We start from the raw sequence: 21797 nt of genomic DNA, 5'->3' as shown, positions 1-21797 counted from the left end.
CATACTGTTAGGACTTGCAATTTATAGGTTACTCATATATAGAATATTCGGTATGTGCATTTTGTGCCGAAACCTAGAAAAATGGAGTCCCTGAAAGCTTATTTAGACTGGGGTTGTCCTAATAGGACAAACCTTTTCATGGCTGCCTATCAAGACCACAAAAATACTGCAACTAATAGACAACAAACGCAAATATCTAGAATATACCCAGTTGGGTGTCCGGAATAATCCGACTTGTCATTTATATATGATGGACCACATATAGTTAGTTTCTTTGACCAGAGCACAGGTTCAGTTTGGTGCTCTAGCCCTGTATCTTAATTGCCTGACCAAGGATAGGTGGCACCCAGCTAGTGGGTAGGAGCCCTAAGACTGTCTAATATGAGTGTACACTGTCTAACTTTAAACAGTATCAGTAAATAAGCCCTATTGCGTTTTGTTGGCCTTCCTATGCCTAGGCATCAATAGGATATGCTCCACTAGTGCCCTTTGTCGGCACCTACCTAACCATTGCATCATACACAATAAGAATAGCACAGAAGACCACTAAATGGTCCTGATGATCCAGGAGCCGAAGATGGAGGACCAGCCAGACCACTGGGGCAACAAAATCTGCAGCACATTGAGGGAGAGGGAGTCTCTTTCCCACAGATTCCTGACATTGAGGCATCAGTTTTGAAGATTAAGTGCTACTGGTCTTCACCAAACGTGACCAAGTGACTGAGCTTTATGGAGATGCCAATATTCGGCAAAGCAGACACTAGTGGTCGTAAGTGCATCAGTTTTTCCCGGGGCTGTATTGCGAAATCCCCGGCCAGGGTGCGAATCATGGACTTGTGGCACTAGTAAACTTTGTTAAGTTTGGCTACGTAGTTAAAATTTATTGCAAGGCCTTACGTAGGGGTCAAAAAGGGTTAATACCAGAACTTCGTTTGGATAATTCTTCATTAGGATAATGTACGTTAAATCTCCATAATTTAATGTGATGTTGATGACATTTATAACGGCGCAGCAAGGCATCTGATGTATGACAGTGGTTCAATCTACGGTCATGTGCAAGACTTCTGTGAAATGGTGTCTACTACGTTGCGTGTCCCGTGTGCTAAGGATGCAGTTCCTACGGAGTGTTGGAGGTTGGGTCTATGGATGAAGAAGCTCAATGTAATGGTTGTGCTGCAGTGGAGTCAAGCATATTCGGGAGAGACTCGTGAAGTCATGTGCCTTGCTGCCGCCACTGGGAGGTGGCGTATATATCTATGTACTGCCTCCACCTCCGTCATATACCATCACTCTGCTTCACCTCTGGTCCATAATAGCATAGGGGAGCACATCCCTCTTATATCTTTGTGCATGAGTGTTCAAGGATATTCCAAATCTTCACTATACAGTCAAGGAGCTGCTTAGGTTTGTCCTATTAGATTAAAAGTGAACATGCAGACTTGAGTCCTGCAAGGAATTCCCAAGACGATTGGACCAGCGCTCAGTTGAAGAAATACCGGATTGTGTCCCCCGTGTTCTCCAGCGTAGAGACAGATGTGCAGTGCGAGCCGCGAAGAAAGGAGCTCTGTCGTCGTTCATTATAGGAGTCGGAGAGTCCTGCCATATAACAAGCCTGATGCATAATTGCGCTTTCAGCTGCTAGTTCACAGAACAGAAAGCGCTTGCCTACTTAGTTCAATCTGGGAGCCAGAAATAGAAAGCCACAGCTGGGATATTTAGTCATCTTGTTTGCCGAGCGTGAGCCAGACGTGAAACTTTTAATTGCAACGTGTAGAATAATGTCTGTTTATTAGTAGGTGTCCCGAAGCAATAATTATAAAGTTTTACGAATGTCAAACTTGGGAGTTCTGACAGGTTGTATTGTCTGGCCGCTATGTTAATGAATCCAGAACTTAACGAAACACCATGCAGACGTCTTGTCTCCACCGCTGTAGGTAGAAGGTCCGGAGAATATCATTGTGTTTTCTTGTAAAGTTCAAACTTTCCTAACTTTTGGCTGCAAGTTTCGAAAATGTCTTCTTGATGATTGCTTGTAGATGTAGCGCAACCAGAAATGTTCTAATCAGTATCATTTGTTTTCTATCCATTTTTTCCGAATGGATGGTCTCTTTAAAATGTCATCTGAAAGCTGTCAGTCGAATGTCTTCCTGTGGCAGCTCCTGGCACAGGCCATGGATGAAAGCTCACGTGATGGTCTTTATAGGGTATGGAGCGTCATAGAGAGGAGGAGTTAGGAAGGGGGTGGGATCTGAGGGACAAAATTCTCAGACCCCGAGCAGGAAGAGGCATCAGTATAGGGACAGGGTTGATACTTCTCTCCCCTTAATTACTATTTTCTTTTGGAAGGCTAGCCACAATAAGATATTAGGGTCTACATTCAAATATAATGACTAAATATGTTCTCTAGGAAACGCTCAACCTACCCCTGTATGCCAAAGACACAACGGAAGCATAAGCTTCCGGTGAAGATGTATTAACCCCTTAAATAACAAGTGTAACAGATCATATTAATACTTTCACAGTAGTATGGTGTCAATGGTAGGTGAGTGAGTGTCCTTGAAGTTGGTTTCGAATTCGTGGAGGGGATTCATTGTATATGGGCTCCTCAACCTAAGGAGAACAGTTTGGTTAGGTTTGTCGCATTTTGGGTGAAAATTAATATAGCCATCTATGACTGAAATGAATGTGAATTTTGCCTGCAATACCAAGCTCGGCCATTGCAGATGTAATGGAGCTGTCTGCTTCCTACAGAACTCAGCTCAGTGCAGAAGCACTCTGGCCTGCCAAACAGCTGATCAGCAGGGTACTTGAGCAACAATCCCCTGTCAATCTACTGTTAATGACTTATCCTGAGGATAGGTTTACAACTGGACAGCCCCTTTAAGGGCATTTTTAACCACTTAGTGACATAGCTAATTTTATCCAGTGTTCCAGTGGTTAGAATTTTTAAAAAAAATTTCATCAGTGTAGCTGTATGACACTTTGTATTTTGCAGGATTAGTTCTAGTTTTTATTGAAACCAATTTCGAGGACATATAATGTATAGAATAACTTTTATTCATTTTTTATTGCTGATGGAAATGGGAAAAAAAGTTATTTCACCATTGTATTCTGGGAATTATTTTTATGGCTTCCCCCTATACTGTATAAATATTATATTATCTTTAGTCTAGTGGTCAGTACCATTAAGACAACACTAAATTTATGGAGGGTTTATTATGTTTTACTGCTTTTGCATGATATTAACATTTTTTTTTGTTGCAAAGACGTTTTTTGCAGCGTCACAATTCTGGACCAGAGTATTTGCATTTTTCCGTTGACAGAGTTGTATGAAGACTTGTTTTTTTGGGAAAACATTAGTGTTTATTGATACTACTTTGAGATATGCCCGACTTTTTAATTATTTTTTATTTCTGTTTTGGGGAAGCAAGATGAAAAGAAAATGGCTATTTTGGCTTTTTTTTTTTTTACAGAATGCGCCGTGTAAACAATGTAATATTTTATAGTTCGGGTTGTTACGGATGTGACAATACCAATTATGTGTAGTTATTGTTTTCTTTTTTTTTTTCAACATTTAAAGCTTTATGTAAGTTGAATAAAGTTTTCAAAATTTTTTTTGTAAAAACATTTAGATGCCGCGGTTAGCAATGACTGCATAATCTGTGAAGTTAAACAGTGTAGAAGAGTGATTAGATGGGCAAGTCCTCATCATTTCACTCCTTTTTCTGGGAAAAAGACCCCCTTATGTGACAATCAGAGATCAAATATGCTCTCTGATTGATGGGGGGATGATAAAATAAATAAAAATTAATGTCACCACTTCCTGGACAGGAGGAGAGACTGAAGAATCTCAGATCTTCTATGCTGCTGTCATATCCCCCTGCCTCTCTGCTCTGAACACACTGACTGAAAATGACAGCTGTAAATTCAGTATTTCCAACCCCACTTCACATGGCTGTAGCTCTGTTTCTGTTGGACCTACCAACGTGTTTTTGGTGTCATTTTAAAGCTAGGATTCTTGGCTTTAAAATGATAGAACAAGCTGTTTAAAGTAGAACAAGTTCTGATTATCCAAAACTGTAATGTCCTTTCCCTGCAGAAAGAACAGAGCTTGTACCAAACTGTAGGGGAATAAGCAAGGTTGTAATTACAGGTATAACCGTTCCCTACAATATGTCTTGTTCAGAATTTGGTAAATCTTAGTTTCCTCAAGCACAATAGAGTTAAGTTTGGATCTAAGTCCTAGGGGCCAATGGAATTTACTTCAATGCTTTTCAAAACAGGGGTCAATGACTCATCTGACTGAGCAATAGGTGAGATCACAGTTTCCATTTGGAACAATATCAACAAATCACCATCCAAGACAGTCCAAACACTAGTATGTCCGAGCCCTGATTTCAGAAGAAAGCATTGTTTTCCTTTTTTAATTCCTGGCTTTGCTATTGAGATGCCTCTGTTGAACAAGTCGTTTTTGGCAGCCGATTTGTGAGGCTTAAGGCTTCTGACATGACGCCAGTAGATTTTATGGGTGTCCATTTTCAAACAGATTCTGAATGGCTCGGAAAGTGTGTCCCTCATCAGCACTTTCGGTCCTGCAGTATGTTCATTAGCGCTCATTCCAGACTCACATTGATGTTACAGCATTTTCTTTGGTTTAATGTGTTTTTTATGGTAAGTTTAACTAGTAAGGAAAAAAAACGTATTTCCAATTATGCTTCTAATTTGAGACCATTCGATGAGTATCTGACACTTGGTTATTCGACCAATAAAGGTGGAGAAAAGTTAACAACTTCAACCCAGTAGAAATCTGTTGTTTTTATGAGCTGTGTGACTCCACGTAATCAATGTTCTGTCAGAAGAGTCTAACTTAGTGTCAATCAACAAGATTGCTGGCAGGAAGCCTGCTGTCTGTGGAAAAACAAATCTTCACAACTTCATTGCAGATACATAGTTGGAAGGGGGGGGGAAAGTTTTAGGAAATTTTTTTAATGGGGTGTCAAATGAATGAGGGCGTCAACTGCGTCTGGTAGTGTCAAGGAGTCTTGATATGCTATTGCTAATGTAGTGCTACCAAACAGTGACAATGTACCAGTATGTTTTTGTAGTGCCATATAGTCCCAATTGTGTATTGTCAATGTAGCAGTATGAGGCGCCCACCTACCATGTGCCATTTTTGAACTTAACTTATTTTTTAACACAATTAATGACTAGTCCAGACACGTCTGTTTGATTCTCTATGGGTTATACAGCAGGTATGTAAAGTGTAGTGGTGAGAGAGGGGCAAGGACCTCCCCTATAGCCATGAATAAGGCTCAAGAGGCAAATGAAATCTCTTTAAAAGCCACTCTGGGGATTTTTTTCCCCCATTCATTATGTAACTAGCCTTCTAGTATATGTATGTTGGCTAGTATTACCTTGGTTAGTTGTTCCTTTGTATGTGAAACTTCTGGCCTCTTTCTCCTCAGGTGGGTCATTTGATCTCAATTCTGATCACCTCAGATTTACTTGGATTTATGTTCTCTCAGATTAGTCAGTTTTTCAGTCAGCATGATTCCTGTGTGATGGACCCTACCACACAAGCTCTCTAGAGGGGGACACAGAAACCCTTTTCACAGTTATTGATGAGGATTAGATATAATGTAGGAGAAGGTAGTTCAGCCTCCTGACCAGAGGCGTAACTTGAAGCTCCTGGGCCCCGATGCAAAATCTGTAACAGGGCCCCCAACTATAATGCTTTATTCATAGTACTGGGCTCCCTATATGGAGAAGAGAGGCCCTATGGGCCCCCGAAGGCTCCTGGGCCCGGGTGCAACCGCATCGCCTGCACCCCCTATAGTTACGCCCCTGCTCCTGACTGTCTTTGTATCTTATTTAGGTGAATATAGAAGTCAATGATAATCAGTGCCCACCAGCAGGCCGGCAGAGATTGTACTGGCTCTAGCTGGTCATGCCATGCTGTGGTGCTTCATCATGGAATTGCTAGCATAAAAGAAAAAACAATCTCAGCATCAAGGTGGTGCCTGATAAGCATCTGCCAGTGGGCTGCACTGCATGGAAGTGAGTGTAATATACATAGGAGATATCCAGAGTGTGACAGACAATGAAGTGAAGGCTGTGGGGATGAAAAAATGTGCTTTTACTACCTTAGTCACCCTTTAAAACATTTACTGAATGAAAACGATTTCGTAATCACTGGGAAGAGTCTGTTACCTGATTTGACCACTTTAGGACAGTCTTTATGCTCAACAACATTCACACCAACACAACTTCAGTCTTCAGTAGCAGAGGCACAACACTTGCATTGCAACAAAGTGATGAGAACAGTGGTTCTCAGGGTGACAGCTCAGCTGTATTCTCCCAGACACTTGGTGCTTAGTTGTGGCCCCTCTCTGTCGCTAACTGTTGCAGTCACAAAGCTTGTAGATCTGGTCGTGGTCTCATGATTGACTTGGCCTCTGGCTGCTGTAGACTTTCATTCATGGTCTTATTAACATGACCTGAAAGAAGACCGTCATGGTTGATGCTTGGTTGGCGGCTTCTCTCAGTCTCTACCTGTTGCAGACACAATACCTGTAGCACTGGTCACTGACTGACTTGGCCTCTGGCTGTTGTAGACCTGCTTCCCAGTCAAGGTCTTCTTTCTAACCCATCTTCTGCACCAGACGTTCATTGGTCCTCTGGGTACTTCACTCATTCACTATGCCCCACCAACTTTCTTGATGGCAGGGTGCAAACACTCAACAATGGCTCTACCACCAGCTACTCCTCCTGGGTTTTTGGCCTTGCACACTTCTTACTCTTCACATGCTGACTTTTCGAAGAACTCTACCCTACCTTTACATAGACCCTTGTGAGCAATGCAAAGCATCCACGCCCTTACATTTTCAAGATGGTTGAGGTTAATTACTGTCACGTACCACCCCAATCATGACATCTGGGGCCGTTATAACTAAAGGTTATAATGGACAGGGCATGCTTGACTAACGCACCTGAGAACCACTGCACTTTACAACATGCGGCAGGTGGAACACACATGCTAAAAATATAAGGTTTTTTCGTTCTAACTTTACCTATAAAGAAAGAAATTCACAAAATGCAGCACAGAATAAGAACACCAGTTCTAATCCCATGAGGACCTCCTCTGCTCTTTACAGGTCTATAGGTTATTTTGTACAGTGGTAAATTTTCACTTCATTTCCTAACATTTTGATGCCACACACTATAAACTACGAAATTTGGCTGCAAAACCCTATTACAAACAAGGACCTGTCAGTTTATACTTAATATACTAAACCCGGAGCCGTAGAAACACAAGCGACCTGATTTTCATTTATATTTTAGAGCTCTTTTCCAGGTATCTTGCTGTTTTGTGTTATTTTATACTACTACTGTCTAAATGTGTATACAACAAGTATATGATTGCGCTTGAGTCGAGCAATGGGAAGGCAGAGCCTTCTTGGTGGGCCAACCCTCGTTTGCCTCATCGTACGACTATGTAAGAACATCTGTGTGAGCTAATAAAATCACATTATTCTATGGGAATTGCCTTGTGTCAATGTTTATGTCAAGTCCTTGGCCGTAAACCCAGTGAACAGGACACTGACTAATTCATCAGAAAGACATCGTCACTCTGAAGTGGACATTTGGGAGCTTCATTCTTGGATACTCCCATTGACCTCAGTTGGATTTTTTTACTCAATGGAAGTTAATACATCTGGTTGTAATTACAATGTAAACAGACAGTCTCTATGAGTGTCAACTGAATTAGCCTAATTATGACTAAGTACAGACGTGGAATGGCTAGTAGTTGGTCATGGGACATCCATGATAGCAATAATGTGGTATCTGTAAGCCTGCAGTTAAAGCTAGTACATCTTATAGGACATTTGTGTGTCTACTACCCCATGTGAAGATTAGTAGTAAGTAGTGATGAGCGAGCATACTCGCTAAGGGCAATTGCTCGAGCGAGCATTGCCCTTAGCGAGTACCTGCCCGTTCGAGAGAAAAGGTTTGGCTGCTGGCGGCAGGCAGGGAGCGGCAGGGGAGAGCGAGGAGGAACGGAGTGGAGATCTCTCTCTCTCTCCCCCCCCGCTCCCCATGCTCACTGCCGCAACTCACCTGTCCCCCACGCCGGCAGCCGAACCTTTTCTCTCGAGCGGGCAGGTACTCGCTAAGGACAATGCTCACTCGAGCAATTGCCCTTAATGAGTATGCTCGCTCATCTCTAGTAGTAAGATAAGTCTTCTATAAACTAGAGAATTGTCAACTTTAATTGCTCTTAATGAGATGAAAGACCCTGCATGTCTATATATTACACAGGAGACCCTTTGCATTCAACAAACATAATGTAATATTTCACTTCTCCTGTGGTGGCGCTGTAGGTAAATCAAACACTTGCTGCCTGAATCTGCCACAGATTACAGTTGATTGCTGAGGATTGCAGCGCTAGGATATCTTATGCTCAATTTAAAGAGGATCAGTGGCGTCTTTAATTAGCAGAGATACATGTTTAGGGATTTTTCTACCCCCTTTTTTGGCCAATCTTTGTTTCCTTTGTTGCATCAAGGTGCTGTTATATCCACATAACCATTGCAGTCAATCATTGGTTTTAGCGTTGATGCTGGCATGTATGGAATGGACAGTGGTGGTTGGCAGCATTAATCTGGTTATACAGGCACTTGATGGGGCAACCGCAGCGGCAGTGGGGATTTAACCAGTGTCTGGGTCAGAGGCGTAACTTCAAGCTTCTGGGCCCCAATGCAAAACCTGTAACAGGGCCCCAAACTATAATGCTTTATTCATAGTACTAAGCTTACTGTATGAAGAAGAGAGGCCTTATGGGCCCCCTAAGGCTCCTGGGCCCGGGTGCAACCGCATCCCCTATAGTTATGCCCTTGGTCTGGGTCTATTCACATCTCTTTGCTATATGAATTGGGAGAAAGAATCTGTCGCCATGTTTTTGTAGCCTTCGCTGAGAGGTGGTGCATGTCACACTGATTACAATGATATGTCTGCTGTATGGATCTGTGCAGTAGTTTTGGAGAAACGTGCATGTAATTAGTAGCAGTTGGACACAGAACTAGTCCTGCATATTCATGAGCTGCAGCCTAGCCACGCCCACCCCATCACTTCCAGCCAATGATTGGCAGCTCTCTCATTGTGCAAAGTAATAAGCAGAGAGCAGTCATCGGATACTACAGAGTGTGGTGGGCAGGAATAGCTGACAGCTCCTGAATATCCAGGACTACTTTAGGTAGTCATCTATGGAGTTGTTGCTACTGAAAAAAGGCAAGATTCTCACAAACTACGGCAGAGATACATACAGCAGACATGTTGCTGTAGAAGTCAAACAAGCAGGAATTTTTAATCCAATTGCAGAAAAGTCTTCTTGTCCAAAAACACATTGTTAAAAATCAAAAGGTGTATGTAGCCTTTAAGTATACCTGTAACTAATGTATCTGACATGCGCAACAATATGTCATACCCTTGAATATGTAATGCAGAGACATGTCAAGTCCCCATAGTAAGGGATGTTCTTTGTAGCTACTCTATAATAGAGGAGGGTGCTAAACTCCTTTTACAGGGGTTGCTCACTTAAATACTATTGTTGATCTACCCTTAGTAGGCCATAGTAGTAGATTGGCAAGGATACATTGCTTGGAACTCCCGCTGATCACTGGGCCGTGCATTGAGCTGATTTCTGCAGGAAACAGACAGCTCCGTTCTCAGTGCAGTGCCCCAGTTTGGTATTACATGCAAAATTTCTATCTACCGGAAACTTTGCCTGTAATACCAAGCAGGGCCACTGCAGAGAGAATGGAGCTGTCTGCAGAAATCAGCACTTGTCTGGGGAACAGCTGCCCGTCAAGACTCCAAGGTGGCAGACCCCCCCTGATCTACTATTCATGGCCTATCCTAAGTATAGTTTATCAATAGTTTATAACTGGACAACCCCTTTAACTAACAGCTCACTAGAAGGTTATTTAAAAATGTTGTTTTTTAACCAACTATACTGTAATTTTCTGCTAACAGATTCTCTGTAAAGCCAAAGGTTGACAATTAGTGATACATAGTATCATAGTATGTTATGCTGAATGAAGACAATGCCCATCTAGTTCAGCCTGTTTTAACCCCCTTGTTGATCCAGAGGAAGGCAAACAAAAACAAAGAGGCAGAAGCCAATTAGCCCATTCGGGAAGGGGGGGGGGGGGGGGATTTCTTCCTAACTTCTTCTGATAAGTAAGAAAAGTACCACCAAGTGCATAATGTTGGGCTTTGCAGAGAAACTCTATCTACATTTTATCTGCAATGTTAATTGGTATTTGTCTGTATATTCTGACATTTTATGGAAAAATATAAGGTTGAGCAATTATCATTATTGAGACATTCCCGCTTCCATCACAGCCTCGGCCAGTGTTAATGTACAGACATTGACTCAATGTTTCTTTCATTTATTTCTACTGACAGGATCCGCCGCAGAATCATTTCAACGTATCAAGGAAATGTAACATCCAAAGGACGGGCTGTGCTGACGTGCAAGAGGAAAACTTCTGTAGGTAGGGACCAATTAAGGATTCTTTATAGAGTAATGGGGAACTGGGAGATAAATGCCGTACATGATTCCATTGATCAGAAAGAAGTCTTCCAACAAAGTCTTTAACTACTATACCCTGGGTTCATTTCCAATTAATAGCTGGTGTCTCTTCTAGGCTTATCAGAGATCGGCACAGTATTGTAAAGTGATTACAAATCTGATATACAGGCGCACAGGGAGGAGGAGGGGGCCAAATCAAACATGGGCCCCATGCTGCTACTGGTTAGTGTCAGTCAGCCTCTCTCCTCGATGGTCAGCAATGTTAATTATGTTGTGTTCAATCTGAGACCTCGGATCATAATAGGTTGTGCATCACAATTGAGTACTCTTCTAGGAGTGGGACATCTACATGCCAAATAACATGAGGTCACTTCTCTTACTTCCCTTATATGAAAATGTTACTTTATTGAGGAGTTCTGGAAGCTGTTGCTACAAAACTTAGAAATGGCAAAAAGATTTGATGCACTTGGGAAACACTTTGACATTTTTCTTGAAGGACAGTTTGTCCTTCAAAAAATGTTCATCTCTAACCTCAATGAGAAATGACGTAATTCGCATCACCTGTTAATCCAAGCATCCGTCTGATTCACAGTCAAGGACAGGAAGGATTTTTTATACTCTAAGGTCTCTTACACACGAGTGTTTTACCGAAAAACGCTGGCCGAAAATCGTGACCATCTGAAACATTGGATTCCAATGCATTTGTTCGGATGGGCGATTATCTGGTGTGTAAAATCGCATACCGGACAGCCTTTTTTACATACAGCCAAAAAAGATATGACTTGTCCTATGTTTGGTGGTATATGCCGGCCATTCCCATAGATTCCTATGGGAGCTTATGAGAGCCGTCACAAAAGAGAAGGGGGAGGGAGTTTAGCAGCGGCTTGCGTTGCTAAAGTCCTTGCCCCTCTTCTTGCCGGTAGCTCCCATAGGCTTCTATGGGAGCTTCTATTGCCGCTATCAGCCAGCAAGGGCAGCGGGAGAGACCTTAACAGCGCTAAGATCTCTCCTCCCCGGCCCACAGAATTCCAGGCTGTGGCGAAAAAATGGCAGATTTAGCCGCAACTTGGTCGCGGCTTTCTCCCATTCATGCGATTTTCGGCCGCGACACAGGTGGCTGAGAATTGCAACGCCCGTGTGAAAGAGGCTAGAGGGTCCTTTTATAATGAGCAGTTAGTTCGGGAGGATGAGCTCCGATCAACAAAACAGGCACTTGTTTACCAGGCCTTTATACAGGCTGATTTAGATGCTGTTAGGGTATAAATGATGGTTTGTCCTCAGAAAGACATCATTGGCTTCAAGTATTTGCTCATTAATTGGCTGATTGTTTGCACTTTTGCATGACCTGATTGGGCAGTGGTAACTTTGCTTGTACTTCAAAGCCTGGCCACTGCAGTGGGAATGGTGCTATCTGCTTCCTGCAGAAATCAGCTCAGTGCTCAAACACACTGGCACAGTCAACAGCAGATCAGCAGGGGTCCCAAGCAACAGACCTACACTGATCTACTATTAATGGCCTATCCTAAGGATAGGTTATCAGTAGTTTACAACTGAACAACCCCTTTAAGTGAAATACATAACAATTACATCATCTAGCAATGTAGCTCTCAGACCCAAAACAGTTGTACATGTCCCTGGTATAGAGGATGTGGTTGTGGCAATCCCTCCCAGTCTGACCAATCTGTAGCTTCTCTCAATCTTCTGTGGAACATCTAGGAGATTTGGCAAGTATGCCTTTAGGGGTTTCGATAATTTATACAGACTCCCATCTTCTATGTGGAGCGCTCCCACAAACTTTGAAATACAGACAGGGCAGCAAAGTGTGCCTATAACCAATTTACACCAATCATTTCTCTTCAACCAGGGTCCTCGGGAAATATAAAGTTCTCTGGCACCTGTTTTGGAGCTCCCGAGACCAAAGCAGCTACACTTGTGTCTCTTACTGTAGGGATGACCAAATTATGTTAGTTGACTCAAAGATGCTTGACAATCAAGTAATCAAGAAATCTCAATCAGAAACGTAACACTGCATTGAAGTAGGAATGGAACTAAAGGTTCCCTGGATGTAAAAATTATTTAAGGGTTCTCCAATATTAATTAGCTTAGGGGGTCAATGGCTTAGGCGATAGGAATGGTCAGTACTATGGGTGCACATCTTGATTCATGGTTGATGGCTTTGGGGAGTTTGCATTCATGGACATTTAGAACATTGGTTGCCTTCTCTGGATCCACTAGTGGTCCACACAGACACACTTCATGCAGTTGGTCTATAAGTGTGGACAGTGGATCATCTGAGCTATTCTGTGGTTTTTGGTCCAGCAAGAGAATAGCCTGGGGGATCAGTCATCAGTAGACGCTCTTGCACTGTGCAGAAGCAGTTGACTGTGTCGATGGTATAACGTAACATGCCGTTTATTGTATCCATCTTCATGAACCTCCTTTGGGAATGGACTAATTGACAGCAAACCCCAGGACATTCTTACTTGGCTGTAGGTGAGATCATAAAGGCAGAGCACATTGGCTCCACACGAGTTCCCTGCCCTCTCTTATGATAGTTCACAAAAGGAAATTGTCAATTAAAGTCATAAAGTTTACTGAGCTCCTTTTCTCCGCAGCTGCTTTTGAGATTATTAATTATCTACAAGGGAGTGAGATTCATTTAATTAAGTTTAACAAAGTCAGGTTTTTTTCCCATTTCCTTGAATTTCCAACAAGGTCTGAGGAACAGCCTGAAAACTGATGAAACTGAATGGAAATAAAAACGGAAATATGTATCTAAAGTGCGCCATTAATGTAAACAAATGATAAGAAAAAACAATGGCTGCTTTCTTCAAGAAACAGCGCCATTCTTTTATTAAGGCCATGTCTGGTACTGCAACTCAGCTCCATTGACTTGAATAGGGTTGAGTTGCAATACCAGACATAACGCAGATATGTGGATGTTTTTGGAAGAAAGAAGCCTTACATTTGTAACCTCATACAACTGGACGTCCGAACGTTACCCCAACAATTGTCATTGGTTACAAGAAGGATAGGGGCCTTCTTGTGGAGGGACAGTGGAGGCGGGAGGCATTTTAATACCCATGCACTTGGCCTACTCAGGTGTTCCTAAAAGTTTGTAAGGGTTGCCGGAGACAGGCAACAATATCAGCAAGACAAGTCAGGGGTAAACACTGTCTTTACTGAAAATTATGCTGCCATATTGGTAAAATTAGTGGTGCAATGCAAAAAAAAAGTATATATATATATATATATATATATATATATATATACAGATGAATTTTAACAGCTGCAGTGTGTTCCCAACTTTCGGATGTTTCAATGTCTCAATCAAATCAGGATTGACAAATCAACTGAAATGTGTTTTATTCCTGGATTGCTAATTAATAAATAAAAGAGAACTTGGATTTTATTTCCATCCGCCTCCTATTTGTCCTTTTTGAAGGTTGCGCTATATTAACCGATTTTCTTTTGCCACTTTATACATTAACTATACCGAAGGTGACCATAATTTTAAAGTAACCTATATAATTAAATCTAACAAACAAGAGTAAACATAATTAGAAGAAATAACACAACTCCAGTCACTCACTTGCAATTCTTTTAGCTATTTGCTTCTTACACCAGGTGCTCTTTATCTGCTATGTTTATGCTGACCTAGATCTATATCTGACACACCAGTAGAAGGTCTGTCCTTCTCTGGGATTACTGTTCTAATTTGTGGCTACCTTCACCTTAGTGCATCTACATTGATCAGTAGCTGCGATACAGTCCCGGTATGAGACTCAGAACACTGAAAATGATGACTGGAGGCCAACTTTCTCCACCACACATGGTGGATTTCAGCTCTCTCTGCTGCAGGACTCTTCACCAGGACATGTGTCTTTCATACAACCTGACCTACTTTTTCTCTTAGCACTATAGACACTTCTCTTGCTTTGTCCCGCCACCCTGACCAGTCTTCCCATGCTCTCTTCTCCAATATAGTAGAGCAGAAAAACTTCAAGATGCTCAATAGCTCACATTGGAGAAAAAATGTGCAGGATGGACGCATGTAATCCCAGGATTTCAATACTAGTATGCAGAATACTTTTTTGCAGGTTTGGCTTCGATTTAGCTATTTACCCATGGAGCATATCAATGACATTACATATATGGACAAAGAGATGTGATGTGGGTCAGTGACATCATCTTCTCCTCTCGGTTTGCACAGAAGAAATCCCCCAGAGCTACCAGTGTTTGTCTGCATTATTACTTCTCCTTTTACACTGTCACTATAGATATGCCAAGCGGATAAATCGCTGTCTGCAGCTGTTTGGATCAGAAGTTTGTCCGTACAGGAGCAAATGTTAGAGCTCTGGACTGGAGGCAGCGCTGTGGATTGTGTAACAATGAGTCCAAACAAAAGACAAAAGGGGATTTATCCCTGCCGGAAGCGCTTAAAAACTTAATTTGCACAGATGTACTAGAGCTGAGCTCATTTATATCTAGAGCTGTATCATTTGTGCATTGTGATAATTACCTGGGCTAATTGATACAGTCTGGGTACATGTGGACAGGTGGATGTTGTCGGCGTACATGCAGCCAGCTTGATGTAGTCGGCTTACATGCGGCCAGGTGGATGCAGTCGGCTTACGTGAGGACAGGTTTATGTAGTCAGTTTACATGCGGCCAGGTGGATGCAGTCGGCTTACATGAGGACAGGTTGATTCAGTTGGTTTACATGTGAACAGGTTGATGTAGTCAGTTTACATGCGGCCAGGTGGATGCAGTCGGCTTACATGTGGCCAGGTGAATGTAGTCAGTTTACATGCGGCCAGGTGGATGCAGTCGGCTTACATGAGGACAGGTTGATTTAGTTGGCTTGCATGTGGACAGGTTGATGCAGTCGTCGTACATGCGGCCAGGTAGATGCAGTCGGCTTACATGTGCACAGGTTGATGTAGTCAGTTTACATGCGGCCAGTTGGATGCAGTCGGCTTACATGTGGACAGGTCAATTCAGTTGGCTTACATGTGGACTGGTTGATGCAGTCGTCGTACATGCGGCCAGGTAGATGCAGTCGGCTTACATGGGGACAGGTTGAGGCAGTCGTCTTACATGGGGACAGGTTGATGCAGTCGTCTTACATGTGGACAGGTTGATGCAGTCGGCTTACATGTGGACAGGTTGATGTAGTCAGTTTACATGCGGCCAGGTGGATGCAGTCGGCTTACATGTGGCCAGGTGGATGTAGTCAGTTTACATGCGGCCAGGTGGATGCAGTCGGCTTACATGTGGACAGGTTGATTCTGTCGGCTTACATGTGGACAGGTTGATTCTGTCGGCTTACATGTGGAGAGGTTGATGCAGTCAGCTATACACCTCCCATCCTGGGGCATAAACCACTGGGGTTCAGAGCTCTGGGGTCTTAGGATGCTATTACACAGAACGGTTATTGTTCAAAGGAGCAAAAGTGAACAATAATGGCTTATTCTGAACTCCGCCAACGAACTCTGACGTCATTGGCACGTTCAAACAATAAATCGGCTCATCTAAGAGTATCCTTACCTCTGGCATCGGAGCTAATCTTTGTTCCTTTCATGCTCAAGGCCTTTGCCTAGCTCATGCAGATGCAGCAAGAAACGCATGCCACTTCCACAAATCTCCATATAGAAGTGACCAGCATTGCATTCATTACCTTTTCCCATTGAGGTGTACGGGGGTCGGTCCCTTCTCAGCAGTGAAGTACTGAGAAACATCTCTAACCAAATCCAGATCATCTAAATAGGTACCAAGTATAGAGGTATAGAAATCTACCAAAACCTCTCCAATCTTCATGATGAAATTACAGGTAGCGGGCATGGAGGGTAACTGGAGTAGACAGCCACATAGGGCTCCACTGGGCAAAGGGGCACAATGTATTGTTTTGGGGCTTTCTCTTATTGTGCAGGGGAACGCTATGAAACCCCTGCCTTGGACATCGCTCCATTCATTAGGGAGAGACCCATCTACCGTAGTAGTACGTTGGACAGAAAAGGTGATAAATATAAGATCACTTGGGGTCCAAGCACTGCGACTGCCAGGGATTACAAGAATGACAGTCCCCAAGCTCCCTAGTGAACGGAACGATGATGTTTATACGGGACCAATGCTTTTGTTCACTTCTATGAAATAGAGGGAGAAATAGCCAAATGCAGTGCCCGACTATCTCCGTAGGCATTGCCGTGGTCATGCACACGTTCACTAGGGGATCTGCCATTTTTTGAATTCCTGGTAATTCTAGCGGTCAAACCCCCAGCAATCGTCCATTTCTTACCTATAGTACGTGGATAGGGGATAAGTGTGTTTAGTGAGAAAACCCCTTTAGGGTATGTTCCCATATAGCGGAAAATGTTGTGGATTGTTCACAATGATCAAATTCCACATCAAAACTGAGACCAAAAAATGCACCGATAATAATAATCGTTATTTGTATAGCGCCAACTTATTCCAACAATTACAATGTGAGGTACAATTAGTTTGAAACAAATGGGGTGAGGGTGGTACAGGAGGTGCAAGGGGGGGGAGAGGCATGGGGAGCATAGGCAGTAGGGGATTTTTATGTGGAAATCAGTTATTAGACAGCAAATGAGGTGGGACGGTAAGGAGGTGCAGGGGTAGGGGTCGTATGAGATAGGCAGGGTGGAAGGTGTGGGGAGCCATAGGAAGGGGCGGGGGACTAGGTCAGAGGATTTGGTATGCCTCCCTGAAGTGATGCGTTTTTAAGGCACGTCTGAAATTTCGTGCATCGGGAATTGTCTGGATGCCTTGGGGTAGAGCGTTCCAGAGGATGGGTGCTGCTCTGGTGAAGTCCTGGAGGCAAGCATGTGAGGTTCGTATTACAGGGGTGCTTAGTTTGAGTGTTGTAGCAGATCAGTGTTGATTTTACCATGCTTTTTGATGCTGATCCGCAGCAGATTTCACTCTTTCAGTTGAAACAATGAAATCTGCTATGAAACCGCATAAAAATCCGCACCTGCAGTTGTTCTTCTCTGTCCTTGTCTCTCCAATCCGCCCTCTTTTGGCCATCCAAGATGGCCACTGCAATTTTCTAACAACCTAATGCACACTGTGCACTGCTGTCTAATTGGTCAGCACTGATTACATGAGCAGCACTGGCCAATCAGATTACAGTTATAGTCTATAGCATTGGTAGCCTAACACTTACAATGGACTGTGGGGATTAGGTAATCTGAAGATTGCGTTGGCCTTGGAATACCAAAAACAGCGTCCAGAATATTACAGAAGGTAGTTTATCTGCCCCTACTGGACCCAGGGCAAAAAATTTGTCCAGTGCATCACTTAAAGATGTATTTAAAGGGGTATTTTTAATGGAATGAGGACTTTCACCTCCAGTTGGTGGGGCATCCGACCTACATTCAGTAGACCTTGTGCCGCTCTGTGGACCCTTTATTTCTAGCAGTCGTGGAGTCCCAACAGTTAGACCATCATCAATCAGCAAGTCATGGTATATCCTAGCAAAATGCTGCAATTTCCCTTTAAGAGTTTTCCAGAAACCAACATTGACTTAGTTCTTAAGGGGTTAAGAGGTAAACATCGGATCAAAGAAGCACTTTAAGAAATATGTTTAGTTATTTCTTTTAAAACATGTAGTACTCTACAGGGAAGACTCACAAATAGTCCTATCTTTTGTGATAGCTGATACGTTCTCCTCTAAGATGATGGAAATCAGTATGTAGGAAGAAAGCCGACGATCGCTGATTTGATTTTCTCTCGTCTATAAAGTGCGGCATTTCTGTTCAATTCCTGTACAAGTGGCACAGATAAGGAATTCTATTGAAGACACAACATATGGAGAGGACAGAAGAGCTGAGCATGGTCTGGCGGAGGCTCGGGATATCTTTTGTCTGTAGCGGATCCCTTGGGATGTCCTTCTTTTCGCTTACAGTGATAAACCACAAGTCGCGGCGCCTCCATTGCTTTTATACATCCTCTAGAGCTGTTTAAAATAGGCGAACACTAAGGGTGGTTTTAGGCAGTACGATTTGTTCAAAAATTTGCTCAAACGGGTGAAAGTGACCGATAATAATCAGTAATTTTATGTGGGCTTAAAAATAATCGTTGGCTTGTTCACTTATTGTTCTGTTTAACCAAGGCTTTCACATTCGCTTTTACAGCGGAACGATATTGAACGATTCTCATTGAACGAGCCAACGATGCATCTACTTGTCTAAACAGGCAACAGAGTTGGCGATGAGGTAGCTCTGTAGCAAGAGCTAGCGATAATGTCACAAGAGCTAGCGATGACGTCACAAGAGCTAGCGATGATGTCACTCCCCAGTTCGAACAAGAATCAGTTGTCTAAAAGGACCTTCACGGAGCCATTGTGTTGGTTGTATCAATATTGAGTTAGGCCTAAGTCACACGGGCATTTTTGCCCGCGATTTGCAGATCGCATAACGGATGCGCATCCGCAAATCGCGTGACCGGGGCCAACGATTCGCTGAAAAATCTGCACCTAGCAGCGTTTTCAGCGAAACAGCCCAGCGCTGCCTGCTATCCTCTGCCACAGCTGTGCAATGGGCTGCCGGCGAGCGGTGGATGAATTTTCGGGGAAGGGCTTAAAATATAAGCCCTTCCCTGAAAACCATCCTGAAAATGTATAAAAAAATTTTTATAAAGTATATTCACCTTTTTCCTGCAGCCGGAGTTCAGCTGCGTCTGGCCGGCAGTTCTCCTGAACTGCTCTCTGTAGTATTCAGCAGGTGGGGATTTAAAATCCCCGGCTGCTGAATGGGCTGCCTCTGATTGGTCACAGCCTCACCAATCAGAGGCAGCTCTCACTCACCCATTCATGAATTCATGAATGGGTGAGTGAGTGCTGCCTCTGATTGGCTGAGCGCAGGGACCAATCAGAGGCAGCTCTAAGCTGTCATTAATTGAGCGCATATATAGAACACAACGATTCGCTGAACGCAGATAGGCGCGTTCTGCGAATCGTTGTGTCCTATAATTTATCGCACATCCGCATAAAAAACGGACATGTGCCTGCTCCCATTGGGATGCATTTGGTCTATTGATCTGCAGATCGCAAGCGCGTCTGCAGATCTGACCAAAAAAACGCCCGTGTGACCGAGCCCTTAATCGCAACATTAATGGGGCACCAAGATGCGCCAACACAAGTTTGCACCGTATTCCGAGGCGGCAACATTGTGTCAACAGACTGAGACAAGGACGTATGATGCATCTTAAAAGCAATACAAACTCCTATGACTAGAGGCTTCTTGGAAAGTGTGAGCAAGCAAAAGTTTTGTCCTCTAAATAATCAGTTCTGCCGTCATTATATTTTTCCCTCTTGCATCTCCGGGATGAAAAGCAGTCATTTCATTGCAAGTGCAGAAGCCGGGCTGTGCGCAGTGTTCTGGGAGCCGTGTTTAGCTCCAGCTGTGTGAAGTTAAATGTAAAAGTGAGCACATTGCCTCTGGGCGTGTAAAAACTTGGAGCACGCTCTACGCATATGAAGCGTAATCTGCAAATTCAGCTCAACGTAAATACATTTCGGCAACAATGAAGAAAAATATTAGCAGTCTTTGCACAAACTTCCGCAGTGCACGGCCCGCTCGTATTATTTGGAACGCTTGTAGGTTCCGTAGTCAGTGTAAATTGATCTCCGGAGCGTATATCTGTCATATTCCCGTACTGTATATTGACCGGTTTTAAAGAGGTTATACAGTTATAAATCATCCTTACTGTAGGAGAGGCCATGAATAGCGCGGTTCCCCAGCCTAGGTCCCCCTGTTGATCAGCTGTTCTCTGGGTCGGTGTGTTCATGCGGTGAGCTGATTTCCGAAAGAAGTAGACAGCTCCGTTCTCACTGCAGTGGCCAGGCTTGGTATTACATGCAAAGTTCCTATTCACATCATTGCTTGTATTACCAAGTCTGGCCACTGTAGTCGAACGGAGCTGTCTGCTTCTTTCAAAAATCAACTCAGAGCACAAAGTACACCGGCCCAGCAAACAGTTGGAGGTTCCAGATGGCAGACCTCTACTGATCTACTATTGAAGGCTATCTGGACAACTCCTTAAACTAGCCCGGGCACCTCAATGGCTAGCGAAAAATCACAATGAACTGGGATGGGGTGAATTCTGATGGGTTTGTTCTCACTTAAGAATGTGGTAAGACAATGTCGACTGGAAAGGGTATGTCTGGTGCTGCTAATCCATGGATGCTGACTGGCAACTGATGATACAAGCGTCTAGAAGATACAACAAGATACAGAAGGAAAAGACTGGTGTCTGGGAGGAGCATGATGGAGTACTCAAAATAACACATCTGTATAGCAAGCCACCCAACTGCACGCACTCCTGGGCTGCAGTTGGGTACACCTTCAGTTTCTGAGGAAGAGACAGTTTGTCTCAAAATTTGTCAGTTGTTGGATTTAGTAAAGAGAAGTCAAGTTTTAGCCGTTGGCTTGGAGTACTTTCTTCATCCATTGTAGTTGTGCTGGATCCCAGTCCTGTACCTCGTTGCCTCAACTGTATATTGGTAGGGCAAGTTCTACTGGTGCCCAAGGTAAAGCTGACCCACATGCCCACCATTTACATTGTACCAATGTTCCTATATCTCCATGGCCAGACGTTACAGGTTTTGGTTCCATCTGTTTTCTCTTTATATCTTAGATTCTTTCTGGGGATAATTGTTTAACCCTCGATCAGTGTACAATATATCTAAGCAGCTTTCACATCTGCATCGGGGGTTCCGGTTACCTATTCCATTCGGAGAGCAGGAAAGGGGAATCCCCTGGCCAAACAGAATCCGTCTTATAATGGAACCTAATGGACCCCTTTGACTATAATGGTTTCCATTCGGTTTCCACTCAGCGACCCGGCGCTAATTCTTGTGGTTTCAGCGCAGCTGTGAAACCGGCCTTATTCTTATCATGCTTATGGACTTTATACGAGGATTGGATTTGCATTGTATTCCTTTATATGATTTCTACTGTCTGGTGTGACCTCGTCTATTAGCTCGGCTGCTATGTAAGCATTACCATTTTTGTTAGATTTTAAGTGTTTTTAACAGATTGTGTCCTTGACAAAGCCGGTTTGTAACGGTTTAACACGAGGTTGTACAATTCCATTAGTGTTGTCTTTTTTCTGCCGTACTAATAGTTTTAGCACAAGGAGTTCATTGTAGTTTATTTAGCGGTGCTCATCCGCGTGG

General features: G+C 43.3%; 1 protein-coding gene across 1 annotated transcript in view; it reads left to right on the top strand.

The window, feature by feature from the left end:
* Window positions 1-21797, top strand: part of KLHL29 (kelch like family member 29) — an 853771-nt gene that overhangs the window by 248179 nt on the left and 583795 nt on the right. Inside the window, exon 3 of the mRNA XM_066589171.1 lies at window positions 10468-10556. The gene's annotated coding sequence lies outside the window, so the exon portion shown is untranslated. The remainder of the gene's footprint in view (window positions 1-10467; window positions 10557-21797) is intronic.

The sequence above is a fragment of the Eleutherodactylus coqui genome, chromosome 1, assembly GCF_035609145.1.
Source record: "Eleutherodactylus coqui strain aEleCoq1 chromosome 1, aEleCoq1.hap1, whole genome shotgun sequence".
Classification (NCBI taxonomy): Eukaryota; Metazoa; Chordata; class Amphibia; order Anura; family Eleutherodactylidae; genus Eleutherodactylus; species Eleutherodactylus coqui.
This window is presented reverse-complemented; position numbering and strand designations above follow the sequence as displayed.